General features: G+C 45.8%; 7 non-coding genes across 7 annotated transcripts; all 7 read left to right on the forward strand.

The window, feature by feature from the left end:
- Positions 1-355: 355 nt before the first annotated feature.
- On the forward strand, positions 356-428 carry trnav-cac (transfer RNA valine (anticodon CAC)). The gene has a single exon. It is a non-coding gene; the product is annotated as a tRNA-Val (tRNA).
- A 3,229-nt stretch (positions 429-3,657) lies between these two features.
- On the forward strand, positions 3,658-3,730 carry trnav-cac (transfer RNA valine (anticodon CAC)). Its single transcript has one exon. It is a non-coding gene; the product is annotated as a tRNA-Val (tRNA).
- Positions 3,731-6,958: 3,228 nt separating this feature from the next.
- Positions 6,959-7,031, forward strand: trnav-cac (transfer RNA valine (anticodon CAC)). Its single transcript has one exon. It is a non-coding gene; the product is annotated as a tRNA-Val (tRNA).
- Positions 7,032-10,259: 3,228 nt separating this feature from the next.
- trnav-cac (transfer RNA valine (anticodon CAC)) lies at positions 10,260-10,332 on the forward strand. The gene has a single exon. It is a non-coding gene; the product is annotated as a tRNA-Val (tRNA).
- A 3,228-nt stretch (positions 10,333-13,560) lies between these two features.
- trnav-cac (transfer RNA valine (anticodon CAC)) lies at positions 13,561-13,633 on the forward strand. Its single transcript has one exon. It is a non-coding gene; the product is annotated as a tRNA-Val (tRNA).
- Positions 13,634-16,861: 3,228 nt separating this feature from the next.
- Positions 16,862-16,934, forward strand: trnav-cac (transfer RNA valine (anticodon CAC)). Its single transcript has one exon. It is a non-coding gene; the product is annotated as a tRNA-Val (tRNA).
- Positions 16,935-18,606: 1,672 nt separating this feature from the next.
- On the forward strand, positions 18,607-18,688 carry trnal-cag (transfer RNA leucine (anticodon CAG)). Its single transcript has one exon. It is a non-coding gene; the product is annotated as a tRNA-Leu (tRNA).
- The last annotated feature ends 331 nt before the right edge of the window (positions 18,689-19,019 follow it).

A 19,019-nucleotide genomic window follows, 5' to 3' on the forward strand; every position in this document is an offset into this window, starting at 1 on the left:
CCTTTGTCAATTTCAGACCACTCACCTTAAACCTATGCTCTCGAGATTCCAACTCACCCTAGCTTGTGTAAAACACGTAAATACTCAGTTTACAACCCTTCCATAAAACCATGTCGCAGCCGTTATGCTGCCGGGAAAGTTGTCCCAGCTTATTCCACTTCACACTCCAGTCCAAACATTGACGACATCCTTGTCTATATTTTGTCACTAATTTCAGTCTATATTTTTTGACTTTTTCAAGATGTCAATTTCCCTGGATAACAACGAGCTATTGGAAAAAGAAAGGTGAAACGTAGAATGGCTTCAACTTTCAGTGCTGGATGCCACAGAGCCGCAACGCGCTCGGCTGAAGCTCGTTTCTGTAGTGTAGTGGTCATCACGTTCGCCTCACACGCGAAAGGTCCCCAGTTCGAAGCTGGGCAGAAACTGCTTTGTTCTTCAATTGCAGCCTTTTACACGGACAAGAACGGAGCTTTCTTGCTTGCTCTCCCATCTGCAAATCTGCCTTCGAAAATGCTCGAACAAATCTGCTCTCTTTGTGAAATGTGATGCACTTCCATTTAATTAGTGAGCAAAGCATTGTAAAGGCTTGTTCTGATCAGAACCATTGTAAAACCTGGTTCTGATCATAAGTCATTCTGTTTGAGAGTGTAGTTACCGCGTTCTGATCCCTTCCACGAAAAACTGTCCCGCATTTGCATTCCTTGCGCAGGCGGACCGGTTCAAAGACAGGGAAGAAGCTGATGCGCTGGTGCTACTGATCAGCGCACCACTGATTCCTGAACTAGTCTGTCTGTCAAATGTAAACCAAAGTCGTCTCTGCAAGGCCTCATTTGGAAACTCTCTGTCGTTATTCAACGTGCGAGAATTGGCAGCAGAGGTGCTGAATCATGGTTTGGATCAGTTCGCACGTTAGTGACTCATTCAATCAGCAACAGCAATGAAAGAAATTGCACTCCCAGAGGAACCTCTGGACTTGTGGTTTCATAGCGTCGCTAGTATTAAGGTGAGCCCCGAGATCTAAGCCATGTTGGAACTGAAACGGAGGAATTGACAGAGAGGCTGCAGAATAACATCGCAACCTTTTGGTTTTCTTTAAATCACTGACGAGCAGGAAACTGTAAACGGGCAGGGCGAGTGGGAAAGTGAGGCAGTTGCAGCTCTGGTGAAACTCCTTCTTTGTAAGTCACTCAGCACCAAGAGACGTGAAGGTGACTCATGCCTGAGAACTCTTCACATCGAGAACAAAAAGCAATCAAGTGCAGTTAGCACCTCTCCCGGAATTGGGGTGGAGTGAGATAATTACCTTTTGACTTCAGTTACTATGTTCAGAAACTGCCTTTTAAATTGAGGTGAACAGAAACTGCATTTCTAATGAGCACCATGGAATTTAGCAAGATTTATTGAGTCGCTTCTCGTCGCTTCCCACACAGGTTTCCAAGTCAGTCGGTATCGATGTGGCTCATGTCCAGGTGTGAATATCCCTGCAGCCAATTGCACGGTTAAGGTAAAAGGCAAGGAAAGTGGCATCTCGAACCAGCCCCGAGGTCATATCATCCTCACAAGGTGATCTGTCGTTGTCGGATTGTAATGCTACCTCCGGTTTTAGGGTGGAGAACATTCTTTGCAAAACAGACACAGTGACTGAAAATATAGTGCACCGTATGATGTGGAACACGGCCTGCTCAGCTTTGTGCATTTTCCCTGTAGTCCGGTGTGTTTCGTGTTCCGTGTAAACGTGAACGTTGTCCTGTTTCGAGCAATCGGTGAAATCATTCAGCAAAGCAAGAATCGAAATTGAAGTAATGTCAAGCAGCTCATGGTGATTTGACCAAATCATTACCGAACATCTCTTCTCACGCAGTCAAAGATACATTTCTGGCTGAAAAGAGTCTGAGAAGATAGACACAGCTTACCATTGATTTTTGTCTGGATTGATGGGCTTTCATTATCTGCTGCGAAATAGACATTGTAGCCGGGCACATACCAGCTGCTGTGCGAGTCGGACAGGGACCATGGAACCCTTTTCATGTGACTTTGCATGTGTGGTTATGCAGGAGCACAATTCGAAATGCAAGAAAATGGCTGGGCAGGCTGTCTGGTAGTGTGGCCGAGCGGTCTAAGGCGCTGGATCCAGGTTCCGGGCTCGAATCCCACCACTGTCATTTCAGCTGATCAGCTCGAATGCTGCTTCGATCCCCGCTGCATTGATGTTCTCGGAGAATTAACTGCGGACAGGCGCCGAGTATTGTCAGGTCTCTCAGCTGCCATGATGTTATTCGCCTCCCCTGCAGAAAATCGCAAGCAGCTCAGCGATTGGTTTATGTTCCAGGCAAGTTGAGGTTTTACTGGAACCGAATGGAGACTGTTATTTCATCGCTGTTGTGAAACAAAGTCCGGCGGTGAGTCGATTCATCGTTATTTGGCTTTCTGGCGAATGGGAAAATCTTTCCAATGCATATGTTATTGAATTTCTCCCATTTCCTGCATTTCCGTCCTGGAGACACCGGAAGGGAAAGGTAATCTAATCGAGACTGTGATTGGTGAAATTCACTTTTTTTATGGCCCATACTTATTATATTCTTTCTTTCTCTCTTTTCAGCATTGTCTGGGAAGTGGTGGTGCACTAAGGCTGCAGTATGTTTGAAAGAGTAGTTTGGAATTGCCCTGTTGTTAGTTGTGAGATTACTTTATGCCTCATGCCCTCGGACTGTCTCACATTTAGCATTCATGCTTCGCTGTGTCTGAACATGCATTAGGTATGCCAGTTTTGTTTGTGTTCCGTGTTAAATGCTTTCTGTTTGCGATTCGGTCAATACATTACGAGTTAATAGGGGTTCTGAGGTAACTTGCAGCAGCAAAAATCCTCAACTGAGGATCTGGGAAAGTTTCACGAAGCATGGTCAGTCGGAGCAAAAGTAAGGAAGTCGTTCGTTTCTGCAGTGTTTCACAATACTACCTTTCCCGTGAGCAGTCGAACAGACTAAATGATTGTGCTACAGACTGCGACGACAAGCTCCGCTGAAAAGTAATCCTTTAAAACCGGTGTAAGCAACGCAAGGTTATTGGGGTACACCGCGTGGAAACAGAGACTTCGGTGTATCTCATCCATGCTCACCACATCACCAAAATTAAACAAGTCCCGTTCCACAGCATTTCTCCTCAATCCCTCTAAACCCATCCTATCCAGAAACTCATCCGATTACCATTGCAATTTTCTGAGTGCAATAGCCTCCTCCACTCCCTCTGGTAGCTCATTCCATACACCCACAACCTTGTGAGTGGAAAATGTGCGTCGGGGTCCTTTGTCAATTTCAGACCACTCACCTTAAACCTATGCTCTCGAGATTCCAACTCACCCTAGCTTGTGTAAAACACGTAAATACTCAGTTTACAACCCTTCCATAAAACCATGTCGCAGCCGTTATGCTGCCGGGAAAGTTGTCCCAGCTTATTCCACTTCACACTCCAGTCCAAACATTGACGACATCCTTGTCTATATTTTGTCACTAATTTCAGTCTATATTTTTTGACTTTTTCAAGATGTCAATTTCCCTGGATAACAACGAGCTATTGGAAAAAGAAAGGTGAAACGTAGAATGGCTTCAACTTTCAGTGCTGGATGCCACAGAGCCGCAACGCGCTCGGCTGAAGCTCGTTTCTGTAGTGTAGTGGTCATCACGTTCGCCTCACACGCGAAAGGTCCCCAGTTCGAAGCTGGGCAGAAACTGCTTTGTTCTTCAATTGCAGCCTTTTACACGGACAAGAACGGAGCTTTCTTGCTTGCTCTCCCATCTGCAAATCTGCCTTCGAAAATGCTCGAACAAATCTGCTCTCTTTGTGAAATGTGATGCACTTCCATTTAATTAGTGAGCAAAGCATTGTAAAGGCTTGTTCTGATCAGAACCATTGTAAAACCTGGTTCTGATCATAAGTCATTCTGTTTGAGAGTCTAGTTACCGCGTTCTGATCCCTTCCACGAAAAACTGTCCCGCATTTGCATTCCTTGCGCAGGCGGACCGGTTCAAAGACAGGGAAGAAGCTGATGCGCTGGTGCTACTGATCAGCGCACCACTGATTCCTGAACTAGTCTGTCTGTCAAATGTAAACCAAAGTCGTCTCTGCAAGGCCTCATTTGGAAACTCTCTGTCGTTATTCAACGTGCGAGAATTGGCAGCAGAGGTGCTGAATCATGGTTTGGATCAGTTCGCACGTTAGTGACTCATTCAATCAGCAACAGCAATGAAAGAAATTGCACTCCCAGAGGAACCTCTGGACTTGTGGTTTCATAGCGTCGCTAGTATTAAGGTGAGCCCCGAGATCTAAGCCATGTTGGAACTGAAACGGAGGAATTGACAGAGAGGCTGCAGAATAACATCGCAACCTTTTGGTTTTCTTTAAATCACTGACGAGCAGGAAACTGTAAACGGGCAGGGCGAGTGGGAAAGTGAGGCAGTTGCAGCTCTGGTGAAACTCCTTCTTTGTAAGTCACTCAGCACCAAGAGACGTGAAGGTGACTCATGCCTGAGAACTCTTCACATCGAGAACAAAAAGCAATCAAGTGCAGTTAGCACCTCTCCCGGACTTGGGGTGGAGTGAGATAATTACCTTTTGACTTCAGTTACTATGTTCAGAAACTGCCTTTTAAATTGAGGTGAACAGAAACTGCATTTCTAATGAGCACCATGGAATTTAGCAAGATTTATTGAGTCGCTTCTCGTCGCTTCCCACACAGGTTTCCAAGTCAGTCGGTATCGATGTGGCTCATGTCCAGGTGTGAATATCCCTGCAGCCAATTGCACGGTTAAGGTAAAAGGCAAGGAAAGTGGCATCTCGAACCAGCCCCGAGGTCATATCATCCTCACAAGGTGATCTGTCGTTGTCGGATTGTAATGCTACCTCCGGTTTTAGGGTGGAGAACATTCTTTGCAAAACAGACACAGTGACTGAAAATATAGTGCACCGTATGATGTGGAACACGGCCTGCTCAGCTTTGTGCATTTTCCCTGTAGTCCGGTGTGTTTCGTGTTCCGTGTAAACGTGAACGTTGTCCTGTTTCGAGCAATCGGTGAAATCATTCAGCAAAGCAAGAATCGAAATTGAAGTAATGTCAAGCAGCTCATGGTGATTTGACCAAATCATTACCGAACATCTCTTCTCACGCAGTCAAAGATACATTTCTGGCTGAAAAGAGTCTGAGAAGATAGACACAGCTTACCATTGATTTTTGTCTGGATTGATGGGCTTTCATTATCTGCTGCGAAATAGACATTGTAGCCGGGCACATACCAGCTGCTGTGCGAGTCGGACAGGGACCATGGAACCCTTTTCATGTGACTTTGCATGTGTGGTTATGCAGGAGCACAATTCGAAATGCAAGAAAATGGCTGGGCAGGCTGTCTGGTAGTGTGGCCGAGCGGTCTAAGGCGCTGGATCCAGGTTCCGGGCTCGAATCCCACCACTGTCATTTCAGCTGATCAGCTCGAATGCTGCTTCGATCCCCGCTGCATTGATGTTCTCGGAGAATTAACTGCGGACAGGCGCCGAGTATTGTCAGGTCTCTCAGCTGCCATGATGTTATTCGCCTCCCCTGCAGAAAATCGCAAGCAGCTCAGCGATTGGTTTATGTTCCAGGCAAGTTGAGGTTTTACTGGAACCGAATGGAGACTGTTATTTCATCGCTGTTGTGAAACAAAGTCCGGCGGTGAGTCGATTCATCGTTATTTGGCTTTCTGGCGAATGGGAAAATCTTTCCAATGCATATGTTATTGAATTTCTCCCATTTCCTGCATTTCCGTCCTGGAGACACCGGAAGGGAAAGGTAATCTAATCGAGACTGTGATTGGTGAAATTCACTTTTTTATGGCCCATACTTATTATATTCTTTCTTTCTCTCTTTTCAGCATTGTCTGGGAAGTGGTGGTGCACTAAGGCTGCAGTATGTTTGAAAGAGTAGTTTGGAATTGCCCTGTTGTTAGTTGTGAGATTACTTTATGCCTCATGCCCTCGGACTGTCTCACATTTAGCATTCATGCTTCGCTGTGTCTGAACATGCATTAGGTATGCCAGTTTTGTTTGTGTTCCGTGTTAAATGCTTTCTGTTTGCGATTCGGTCAATACATTACGAGTTAATAGGGGTTCTGAGGTAACTTGCAGCAGCAAAAATCCTCAACTGAGGATCTGGGAAAGTTTCACGAAGCATGGTCAGTCGGAGCAAAAGTAAGGAAGTCGTTCGTTTCTGCAGTGTTTCACAATACTACCTTTCCCGTGAGCAGTCGAACAGACTAAATGATTGTGCTACAGACTGCGACGACAAGCTCCGCTGAAAAGTAATCCTTTAAAACCGGTGTAAGCAACGCAAGGTTATTGGGGTACACCGCGTGGAAACAGAGACTTCGGTGTATCTCATCCATGCTCACCACATCACCAAAATTAAACAAGTCCCGTTCCACAGCATTTCTCCTCAATCCCTCTAAACCCATCCTATCCAGAAACTCATCCGATTACCATTGCAATTTTCTGAGTGCAATAGCCTCCTCCACTCCCTCTGGTAGCTCATTCCATACACCCACAACCTTGTGAGTGGAAAATGTGCGTCGGGGTCCTTTGTCAATTTCAGACCACTCACCTTAAACCTATGCTCTCGAGATTCCAACTCACCCTAGCTTGTGTAAAACACGTAAATACTCAGTTTACAACCCTTCCATAAAACCATGTCGCAGCCGTTATGCTGCCGGGAAAGTTGTCCCAGCTTATTCCACTTCACACTCCAGTCCAAACATTGACGACATCCTTGTCTATATTTTGTCACTAATTTCAGTCTATATTTTTTGACTTTTTCAAGATGTCAATTTCCCTGGATAACAACGAGCTATTGGAAAAAGAAAGGTGAAACGTAGAATGGCTTCAACTTTCAGTGCTGGATGCCACAGAGCCGCAACGCGCTCGGCTGAAGCTCGTTTCTGTAGTGTAGTGGTCATCACGTTCGCCTCACACGCGAAAGGTCCCCAGTTCGAAGCTGGGCAGAAACTGCTTTGTTCTTCAATTGCAGCCTTTTACACGGACAAGAACGGAGCTTTCTTGCTTGCTCTCCCATCTGCAAATCTGCCTTCGAAAATGCTCGAACAAATCTGCTCTCTTTGTGAAATGTGATGCACTTCCATTTAATTAGTGAGCAAAGCATTGTAAAGGCTTGTTCTGATCAGAACCATTGTAAAACCTGGTTCTGATCATAAGTCATTCTGTTTGAGAGTCTAGTTACCGCGTTCTGATCCCTTCCACGAAAAACTGTCCCGCATTTGCATTCCTTGCGCAGGCGGACCGGTTCAAAGACAGGGAAGAAGCTGATGCGCTGGTGCTACTGATCAGCGCACCACTGATTCCTGAACTAGTCTGTCTGTCAAATGTAAACCAAAGTCGTCTCTGCAAGGCCTCATTTGGAAACTCTCTGTCGTTATTCAACGTGCGAGAATTGGCAGCAGAGGTGCTGAATCATGGTTTGGATCAGTTCGCACGTTAGTGACTCATTCAATCAGCAACAGCAATGAAAGAAATTGCACTCCCAGAGGAACCTCTGGACTTGTGGTTTCATAGCGTCGCTAGTATTAAGGTGAGCCCCGAGATCTAAGCCATGTTGGAACTGAAACGGAGGAATTGACAGAGAGGCTGCAGAATAACATCGCAACCTTTTGGTTTTCTTTAAATCACTGACGAGCAGGAAACTGTAAACGGGCAGGGCGAGTGGGAAAGTGAGGCAGTTGCAGCTCTGGTGAAACTCCTTCTTTGTAAGTCACTCAGCACCAAGAGACGTGAAGGTGACTCATGCCTGAGAACTCTTCACATCGAGAACAAAAAGCAATCAAGTGCAGTTAGCACCTCTCCCGGAATTGGGGTGGAGTGAGATAATTACCTTTTGACTTCAGTTACTATGTTCAGAAACTGCCTTTTAAATTGAGGTGAACAGAAACTGCATTTCTAATGAGCACCATGGAATTTAGCAAGATTTATTGAGTCGCTTCTCGTCGCTTCCCACACAGGTTTCCAAGTCAGTCGGTATCGATGTGGCTCATGTCCAGGTGTGAATATCCCTGCAGCCAATTGCACGGTTAAGGTAAAAGGCAAGGAAAGTGGCATCTCGAACCAGCCCCGAGGTCATATCATCCTCACAAGGTGATCTGTCGTTGTCGGATTGTAATGCTACCTCCGGTTTTAGGGTGGAGAACATTCTTTGCAAAACAGACACAGTGACTGAAAATATAGTGCACCGTATGATGTGGAACACGGCCTGCTCAGCTTTGTGCATTTTCCCTGTAGTCCGGTGTGTTTCGTGTTCCGTGTAAACGTGAACGTTGTCCTGTTTCGAGCAATCGGTGAAATCATTCAGCAAAGCAAGAATCGAAATTGAAGTAATGTCAAGCAGCTCATGGTGATTTGACCAAATCATTACCGAACATCTCTTCTCACGCAGTCAAAGATACATTTCTGGCTGAAAAGAGTCTGAGAAGATAGACACAGCTTACCATTGATTTTTGTCTGGATTGATGGGCTTTCATTATCTGCTGCGAAATAGACATTGTAGCCGGGCACATACCAGCTGCTGTGCGAGTCGGACAGGGACCATGGAACCCTTTTCATGTGACTTTGCATGTGTGGTTATGCAGGAGCACAATTCGAAATGCAAGAAAATGGCTGGGCAGGCTGTCTGGTAGTGTGGCCGAGCGGTCTAAGGCGCTGGATCCAGGTTCCGGGCTCGAATCCCACCACTGTCATTTCAGCTGATCAGCTCGAATGCTGCTTCGATCCCCGCTGCATTGATGTTCTCGGAGAATTAACTGCGGACAGGCGCCGAGTATTGTCAGGTCTCTCAGCTGCCATGATGTTATTCGCCTCCCCAGCAGAAAATCGCAAGCAGCTCAGCGATTGGTTTATGTTCCAGGCAAGTTGAGGTTTTACTGGAACCGAATGGAGACTGTTATTTCATCGCTGTTGTGAAACAAAGTCCGGCGGTGAGTCGATTCATCGTTATTTGGCTTTCTGGCGAATGGGAAAATCTTTCCAATGCATATGTTATTGAATTTCTCCCATTTCCTGCATTTCCGTCCTGGAGACACCGGAAGGGAAAGGTAATCTAATCGAGACTGTGATTGGTGAAATTCACTTTTTTATGGCCCATACTTATTATATTCTTTCTTTCTCTCTTTTCAGCATTGTCTGGGAAGTGGTGGTGCACTAAGGCTGCAGTATGTTTGAAAGAGTAGTTTGGAATTGCCCTGTTGTTAGTTGTGAGATTACTTTATGCCTCATGCCCTCGGACTGTCTCACATTTAGCATTCATGCTTCGCTGTGTCTGAACATGCATTAGGTATGCCAGTTTTGTTTGTGTTCCGTGTTAAATGCTTTCTGTTTGCGATTCGGTCAATACATTACGAGTTAATAGGGGTTCTGAGGTAACTTGCAGCAGCAAAAATCCTCAACTGAGGATCTGGGAAAGTTTCACGAAGCATGGTCAGTCGGAGCAAAAGTAAGGAAGTCGTTCGTTTCTGCAGTGTTTCACAATACTACCTTTCCCGTGAGCAGTCGAACAGACTAAATGATTGTGCTACAGACTGCGACGACAAGCTCCGCTGAAAAGTAATCCTTTAAAACCGGTGTAAGCAACGCAAGGTTATTGGGGTACACCGCGTGGAAACAGAGACTTCGGTGTATCTCATCCATGCTCACCACATCACCAAAATTAAACAAGTCCCGTTCCACAGCATTTCTCCTCAATCCCTCTAAACCCATCCTATCCAGAAACTCATCCGATTACCATTGCAATTTTCTGAGTGCAATAGCCTCCTCCACTCCCTCTGGTAGCTCATTCCATACACCCACAACCTTGTGAGTGGAAAATGTGCGTCGGGGTCCTTTGTCAATTTCAGACCACTCACCTTAAACCTATGCTCTCGAGATTCCAACTCACCCTAGCTTGTGTAAAACACGTAAATACTCAGTTTACAACCCTTCCATAAAACCATGTCGCAGCCGTTATGCTGCCGGGAAAGTTGTCCCAGCTTATTCCACTTCACACTCCAGTCCAAACATTGACGACATCCTTGTCTATATTTTGTCACTAATTTCAGTCTATATTTTTTGACTTTTTCAAGATGTCAATTTCCCTGGATAACAACGAGCTATTGGAAAAAGAAAGGTGAAACGTAGAATGGCTTCAACTTTCAGTGCTGGATGCCACAGAGCCGCAACGCGCTCGGCTGAAGCTCGTTTCTGTAGTGTAGTGGTCATCACGTTCGCCTCACACGCGAAAGGTCCCCAGTTCGAAGCTGGGCAGAAACTGCTTTGTTCTTCAATTGCAGCCTTTTACACGGACAAGAACGGAGCTTTCTTGCTTGCTCTCCCATCTGCAAATCTGCCTTCGAAAATGCTCGAACAAATCTGCTCTCTTTGTGAAATGTGATGCACTTCCATTTAATTAGTGAGCAAAGCATTGTAAAGGCTTGTTCTGATCAGAACCATTGTAAAACCTGGTTCTGATCATAAGTCATTCTGTTTGAGAGTCTAGTTACCGCGTTCTGATCCCTTCCACGAAAAACTGTCCCGCATTTGCATTCCTTGCGCAGGCGGACCGGTTCAAAGACAGGGAAGAAGCTGATGCGCTGGTGCTACTGATCAGCGCACCACTGATTCCTGAACTAGTCTGTCTGTCAAATGTAAACCAAAGTCGTCTCTGCAAGGCCTCATTTGGAAACTCTCTGTCGTTATTCAACGTGCGAGAATTGGCAGCAGAGGTGCTGAATCATGGTTTGGATCAGTTCGCACGTTAGTGACTCATTCAATCAGCAACAGCAATGAAAGAAATTGCACTCCCAGAGGAACCTCTGGACTTGTGGTTTCATAGCGTCGCTAGTATTAAGGTGAGCCCCGAGATCTAAGCCATGTTGGAACTGAAACGGAGGAATTGACAGAGAGGCTGCAGAATAACATCGCAACCTTTTGGTTTTCTTTAAATCACTGACGAGCAGGAAACTGTAAACGGGCAGGGCGAGTGGGAAAGTGAGGCAGTTGCAGCTCTGGTGAAACTCCTTCTTTGTAAGTCACTCAGCACCAAGAGACGTGAAGGTGACTCATGCCTGAGAACTCTTCACATCGAGAACAAAAAGCAATCAAGTGCAGTTAGCACCTCTCCCGGAATTGGGGTGGGGTGAGATAATTACCTTTTGACTTCAGTTACTATGTTCAGAAACTGCCTTTTAAATTGAGGTGAACAGAAACTGCATTTCTAATGAGCACCATGGAATTTAGCAAGATTTATTGAGTCGCTTCTCGTCGCTTCCCACACAGGTTTCCAAGTCAGTCGGTATCGATGTGGCTCATGTCCAGGTGTGAATATCCCTGCAGCCAATTGCACGGTTAAGGTAAAAGGCAAGGAAAGTGGCATCTCGAACCAGCCCCGAGGTCATATCATCCTCACAAGGTGATCTGTCGTTGTCGGATTGTAATGCTACCTCCGGTTTTAGGGTGGAGAACATTCTTTGCAAAACAGACACAGTGACTGAAAATATAGTGCACCGTATGATGTGGAACACGGCCTGCTCAGCTTTGTGCATTTTCCCTGTAGTCCGGTGTGTTTCGTGTTCCGTGTAAACGTGAACGTTGTCCTGTTTCGAGCAATCGGTGAAATCATTCAGCAAAGCAAGAATCGAAATTGAAGTAATGTCAAGCAGCTCATGGTGATTTGACCAAATCATTACCGAACATCTCTTCTCACGCAGTCAAAGATACATTTCTGGCTGAAAAGAGTCTGAGAAGATAGACACAGCTTACCATTGATTTTTGTCTGGATTGATGGGCTTTCATTATCTGCTGCGAAATAGACATTGTAGCCGGGCACATACCAGCTGCTGTGCGAGTCGGACAGGGACCATGGAACCCTTTTCATGTGACTTTGCATGTGTGGTTATGCAGGAGCACAATTCGAAATGCAAGAAAATGGCTGGGCAGGCTGTCTGGTAGTGTGGCCGAGCGGTCTAAGGCGCTGGATCCAGGTTCCGGGCTCGAATCCCACCACTGCCATTTCAGCTGATCAGCTCGAATGCTGCTTCGATCCCCGCTGCATTGATGTTCTCGGAGAATTAACTGCGGACAGGCGCCGAGTATTGTCAGGTCTCTCAGCTGCCATGATGTTATTCGCCTCCCCTGCAGAAAATCGCAAGCAGCTCAGCGATTGGTTTATGTTCCAGGCAAGTTGAGGTTTTACTGGAACCGAATGGAGACTGTTATTTCATCGCTGTTGTGAAACAAAGTCCGGCGGTGAGTCGATTCATCGTTATTTGGCTTTCTGGCGAATGGGAAAATCTTTCCAATGCATATGTTATTGAATTTCTCCCATTTCCTGCATTTCCGTCCTGGAGACACCGGAAGGGAAAGGTAATCTAATCGAGACTGTGATTGGTGAAATTCACTTTTTTATGGCCCATACTTATTATATTCTTTCTTTCTCTCTTTTCAGCATTGTCTGGGAAGTGGTGGTGCACTAAGGCTGCAGTATGTTTGAAAGAGTAGTTTGGAATTGCCCTGTTGTTAGTTGTGAGATTACTTTATGCCTCATGCCCTCGGACTGTCTCACATTTAGCATTCATGCTTCGCTGTGTCTGAACATGCATTAGGTATGCCAGTTTTGTTTGTGTTCCGTGTTAAATGCTTTCTGTTTGCGATTCGGTCAATACATTACGAGTTAATAGGGGTTCTGAGGTAACTTGCAGCAGCAAAAATCCTCAACTGAGGATCTGGGAAAGTTTCACGAAGCATGGTCAGTCGGAGCAAAAGTAAGGAAGTCGTTCGTTTCTGCAGTGTTTCACAATACTACCTTTCCCGTGAGCAGTCGAACAGACTAAATGATTGTGCTACAGACTGCGACGACAAGCTCCGCTGAAAAGTAATCCTTTAAAACCGGTGTAAGCAACGCAAGGTTATTGGGGTACACCGCGTGGAAACAGAGACTTCGGTGTATCTCATCCATGCTCACCACATCACCAAAATTAAACAAGTCCCGTTCCACAGCATTTCTCCTCAATCCCTCTAAACCCATCCTATCCAGAAACTCATCCGATTACCATTGCAATTTTCTGAGTGCAATAGCCTCCTCCACTCCCTCTGGTAGCTCATTCCATACACCCACAACCTTGTGAGTGGAAAATGTGCGTCGGGGTCCTTTGTCAATTTCAGACCACTCACCTTAAACCTATGCTCTCGAGATTCCAACTCACCCTAGCTTGTGTAAAACACGTAAATACTCAGTTTACAACCCTTCCATAAAACCATGTCGCAGCCGTTATGCTGCCGGGAAAGTTGTCCCAGCTTATTCCACTTCACACTCCAGTCCAAACATTGACGACATCCTTGTCTATATTTTGTCACTAATTTCAGTCTATATTTTTTGACTTTTTCAAGATGTCAATTTCCCTGGATAACAACGAGCTATTGGAAAAAGAAAGGTGAAACGTAGAATGGCTTCAACTTTCAGTGCTGGATGCCACAGAGCCGCAACGCGCTCGGCTGAAGCTCGTTTCTGTAGTGTAGTGGTCATCACGTTCGCCTCACACGCGAAAGGTCCCCAGTTCGAAGCTGGGCAGAAACTGCTTTGTTCTTCAATTGCAGCCTTTTACACGGACAAGAACGGAGCTTTCTTGCTTGCTCTCCCATCTGCAAATCTGCCTTCGAAAATGCTCGAACAAATCTGCTCTCTTTGTGAAATGTGATGCACTTCCATTTAATTAGTGAGCAAAGCATTGTAAAGGCTTGTTCTGATCAGAACCATTGTAAAACCTGGTTCTGATCATAAGTCATTCTGTTTGAGAGTCTAGTTACCGCGTTCTGATCCCTTCCACGAAAAACTGTCCCGCATTTGCATTCCTTGCGCAGGCGGACCGGTTCAAAGACAGGGAAGAAGCTGATGCGCTGGTGCTACTGATCAGCGCACCACTGATTCCTGAACTAGTCTGTCTGTCAAATGTAAACCAAAGTCGTCTCTGCAAGGCCTCATTTGGAAACTCTCTGTCGTTATTCAACGTGCGAGAATTGGCAGCAGAGGTGCTGAATCATGGTTTGGATCAGTTCGCACGTTAGTGACTCATTCAATCAGCAACAGCAATGAAAGAAATTGCACTCCCAGAGGAACCTCTGGACTTGTGGTTTCATAGCGTCGCTAGTATTAAGGTGAGCCCCGAGATCTAAGCCATGTTGGAACTGAAACGGAGGAATTGACAGAGAGGCTGCAGAATAACATCGCAACCTTTTGGTTTTCTTTAAATCACTGACGAGCAGGAAACTGTAAACGGGCAGGGCGAGTGGGAAAGTGAGGCAGTTGCAGCTCTGGTGAAACTCCTTCTTTGTAAGTCACTCAGCACCAAGAGACGTGAAGGTGACTCATGCCTGAGAACTCTTCACATCGAGAACAAAAAGCAATCAAGTGCAGTTAGCACCTCTCCCGGAATTGGGGTGGGGTGAGATAATTACCTTTTGACTTCAGTTACTATGTTCAGAAACTGCCTTTTAAATTGAGGTGAACAGAAACTGCATTTCTAATGAGCACCATGGAATTTAGCAAGATTTATTGAGTCGCTTCTCGTCGCTTCCCACACAGGTTTCCAAGTCAGTCGGTATCGATGTGGCTCATGTCCAGGTGTGAATATCCCTGCAGCCAATTGCACGGTTAAGGTAAAAGGCAAGGAAAGTGGCATCTCGAACCAGCCCCGAGGTCATATCATCCTCACAAGGTGATCTGTCGTTGTCGGATTGTAATGCTACCTCCGGTTTTAGGGTGGAGAACATTCTTTGCAAAACAGACACAGTGACTGAAAATATAGTGCACGGTATGATGTGGAACACGGCCTGCTCAGCTTTGTGCATTTTCCCTGTAGTCCGGTGTGTTTCGTGTTCCGTGTAAACGTGAACGTTGTCCTGTTTCGAGCAATCGGTGAAATCATTCAGCAAAGCAAGAATCGAAATTGAAGTAATGTCAAGCAGCTCATGGTGATTTGACCAAATCATTACCGAACATCTCTTCTCACGCAGTCAAAGATACATTTCTGGCTGAAAAGAGTCTGAGAAGATAGACACAGCTTACCATTGATTTTTGTCTGGATTGATGGGCTTTCATTATCTGCTGCGAAATAGACATTGTAGCCGGGCACATACCAGCTGCTGTGCGAGTCGGACAGGGACCATGGAACCCTTTTCATGTGACTTTGCATGTGTGGTTATGCAGGAGCACAATTCGAAATGCAAGAAAATGGCTGGGCAGGCTGTCTGGTAGTGTGGCCGAGCGGTCTAAGGCGCTGGATCCAGGTTCCGGGCTCGAATCCCACCACTGCCATTTCAGCTGATCAGCTCGAATGCTGCTTCGATCCCCGCTGCATTGATGTTCTCGGAGAATTAACTGCGGACAGGTGCCGAGTATTGTCAGGTCTCTCAGCTGCCATGATGTTATTCGCCTCCCCTGCAGAAAATCGCAAGCAGCTCAGCGATTGGTTTATGTTCCAGGCAAGTTGAGGTTTTACTGGAACCGAATGGAGACTGTTATTTCATCGCTGTTGTGAAACAAAGTCCGGCGGTGAGTCGATTCATCGTTATTTGGCTTTCTGGCGAATGGGAAAATCTTTCCAATGCATATGTTATTGAATTTCTCCCATTTCCTGCATTTCCGTCCTGGAGACACCGGAAGGGAAAGGTAATCTAATCGAGACTGTGATTGGTGAAATTCACTTTTTTATGGCCCATACTTATTATATTCTTTCTTTCTCTCTTTTCAGCATTGTCTGGGAAGTGGTGGTGCACTAAGGCTGCAGTATGTTTGAAAGAGTAGTTTGGAATTGCCCTGTCGTTAGTTGTGAGATTACTTTATGCCTCATGCCCTCGGACTGTCTCACATTTAGCATTCATGCTTCGCTGTGTCTGAACATGCATTAGGTATGCCAGTTTTGTTTGTGTTCCGTGTTAAATGCTTTCTGTTTGCGATTCGGTCAATACATTACGAGTTAACAGGGGTTCTGAGGTAACTTGCAGCAGCAAAAATCCTCAACTGAGGATCTGGGAAAGTTTCACGAAGCATGGTCAGTCGGAGCAAAAGTAAGGAAGTCGTTCGTTTCTGCAGTGTTTCACAATACTACCTTTCCCGTGAGCAGTCGAACAGACTAAATGATTGTGCTACAGACTGCGACGGCAAGCTCCGCTGAAAAGTAATCCTTCAAAACCGGTGTAAGCAACGCAAGGTTATTGGGGTACACCGCGTGGAAACAGAGACTTCGGTGTATCTCATCCATGCTCACCACATCACCAAAATTAAACAAGTCCCGTTCCACAGCATTTCTCCTCAATCCCTCTAAACCCATCCTATCCAGAAACTCATCCGATTACCATTGCAATTTTCTGAGTGCAATAGCCTCCTCCACTCCCTCTGGTAGCTCATTCCATACACCCACAACCTTGTGAGTGGAAAATGTGCGTCGGGGTCCTTTGTCAATTTCAGAGCACTCACCTTAAACCTATGCTCTCGAGTTTCCAACTCACCCTAGCTTGTGTAAAACACGTAAATACTCAGTTTACAACCCTTCCATAAAACCATGTCGCAGCCGTTATGCTGCCGGGAAAGTTGTCCCAGCTTATTCCACTTCACACTCCAGTCCAAACATTGACGACATCCTTGTCTATATTTTGTCACTAATTTCAGTCTATATTTTTTGACTTTTTCAAGATGTCAATTTCCCTGGATAACAACGAGCTATTCGAAAAAGAAAGGTGAAACGTAGAATGGCTTCAACTTTCAGTGCTGGATGCCACAGAGCCGCAACGCGCTCGGCTGAAGCTCGTTTCTGTAGTGTAGTGGTCATCACGTTCGCCTCACACGCGAAAGGTCCCCAGTTCGAAGCTGGGCAGAAACTGCTTTGTTCTTCAATTGCAGCCTTTTACACGGACAAGAACGGAGCTTTCTTGCTTGCTCTCCCATCTGCAAATCTGCCTTCGAAAATGCTCGAACAAATCTGCTCTCTTTGTGAAATGTGATGCACTTCCATTTAATTAGTGAGCAAAGCATTGTAAAGGCTTGTTCTGATCAGAACCATTGTAAAACCTGGTTCTGATCATAAGTCATTCTGTTTGAGAGTCTAGTTACCGCGTTCTGATCCCTTCCACGAAAAACTGTCCCGCATTTGCATTCCTTGCGCAGGCGGACCGGTTCAAAGACAGGGAAGAAGCTGATGCGCTGGTGCTACTGATCAGCGCACCACTGATTCCTGAACTAGTCTGTCTGTCAAATGTAAACCAAAGTCGTCTCTGCAAGGCCTCATTTGGAAACTCTCTGTCGTTATTCAACGTGCGAGAATTGGCAGCAGAGGTGCTGAATCATGGTTTGGATCAGTTCGCACGTTAGTGACTCATTCAATCAGCAACAGCAATGAAAGAAATTGCACTCCCAGAGGAACCTCTGGACTTGTGGTTTCATAGCGTCGCTAGTATTAAGGTGAGCCCCGAGATCTAAGCCATGTTGGAACTGAAACGGAGGAATTGACAGAGAGGCTGCAGAATAACATCGCAACCTTTTGGTTTTCTTTAAATCACTGACGAGCAGGAAACTGTAAACGGGCAGGGCGAGTGGGAAAGTGAGGCAGTTGCAGCTCTGGTGAAACTCCTTCTTTGTAAGTCACTCAGCACCAAGAGACGTGAAGGTGACTCATGCCTGAGAACTCTTCACATCGAGAACAAAAAGCAATCAAGTGCAGTTAGCACCTCTCCCGGAATTGGGGTGGGGTGAGATAATTACCTTTTGACTTCAGTTACTATGTTCAGAAACTGCCTTTTAAATTGAGGTGAACAGAAACTGCATTTCTAATGAGCAGCATGGAATTTAGCAAGATTTATTGAGTCGCTTCTCGTCGCTTCCCACACAGGTTTCCAAGTCAGTCGGTATCGATGTGGCTCATGTCCAGGTGTGAATATCCCTGCAGCCAATTGCACGGTTAAGGTAAAAGGCAAGGAAAGTGGCATCTCGAACCAGCCCCGAGGTCATATCATCCTCACAAGGTGATCTGTCGTTGTCGGATTGTAATGCTACCTCCGGTTTTAGGGTGGAGAACATTCTTTGCCAAACAGACACAGTGACTGAAAATATAGTGCACGGTATGATGTGGAACACGGCCTGCTCAGCTTTGTGCATTTTCCCTGTAGTCCGGTGTGTTTCGTGTTCCGTGTAAACGTGAACGTTGTCCTGTTTCGAGCAATCGGTGAAATCATTCAGCAAAGCAAGCATCGAAATTGAAGTAATGTCAAGCAGCTCATGGTGATTTGACCAAATCATTACCGAACATATATTCTCACGCAGTCAAAGATACATTTCTGGCTGAAAAGAGTCTGAGAAGATAGACACAGCTTACCATTGATTTTTGTCTGGATTGATGGGCTTTCATTATCTGCTGCGAAATAGACATTGTAGCCGGGCACATACCAGCTGCTGTGCGAGTCGGACAGGGACCATGGAACCCTTTTCATGTGACTTTGCATGTGTGGTTATGCAGGAGCACAATTCGAAATGCAAGAAAATGGACGCTCAGGCTGTCTGGTAGTGTGGCCGAGCGGTCTAAGGCGCTGGATCCAGGTTCCAGTCCTGAAAGGGGCGTGGGTTCGAATCCCACCACTGCCATTTCAGCTGATCCACTCCACTGTTTGAATGCTGCTTCGATCCCCGCTGCATTGATGTTCTCGGAGAATTAACTGTGGACAGGTGCCGAGTATTGTCAGGTCTCTCAGCTGCCATGATGTTATTCGCCTCCCCTGCAGAAAATCGCAAGCAGCTCAGCGGTTGGTTTATGTTCCAGGCAAGTTGAGGTTTTACTGGAACCGAATGGAGACTGTTATTTCATCGCTGTTGTGAAACAAAGTCCGGCGGTGAGTCGATTCATCGTTATTTGGCTTTCTGGCGAATGGGAAAATCTTTCCAATGCATATGTTATTGAATTTCTCCCATTTCCTGC

This window comes from Hemiscyllium ocellatum, unplaced genomic scaffold (assembly GCF_020745735.1).
Source record: "Hemiscyllium ocellatum isolate sHemOce1 unplaced genomic scaffold, sHemOce1.pat.X.cur. scaffold_605_pat_ctg1, whole genome shotgun sequence".
NCBI classification, from domain to species: domain Eukaryota; kingdom Metazoa; phylum Chordata; class Chondrichthyes; order Orectolobiformes; family Hemiscylliidae; genus Hemiscyllium; species Hemiscyllium ocellatum.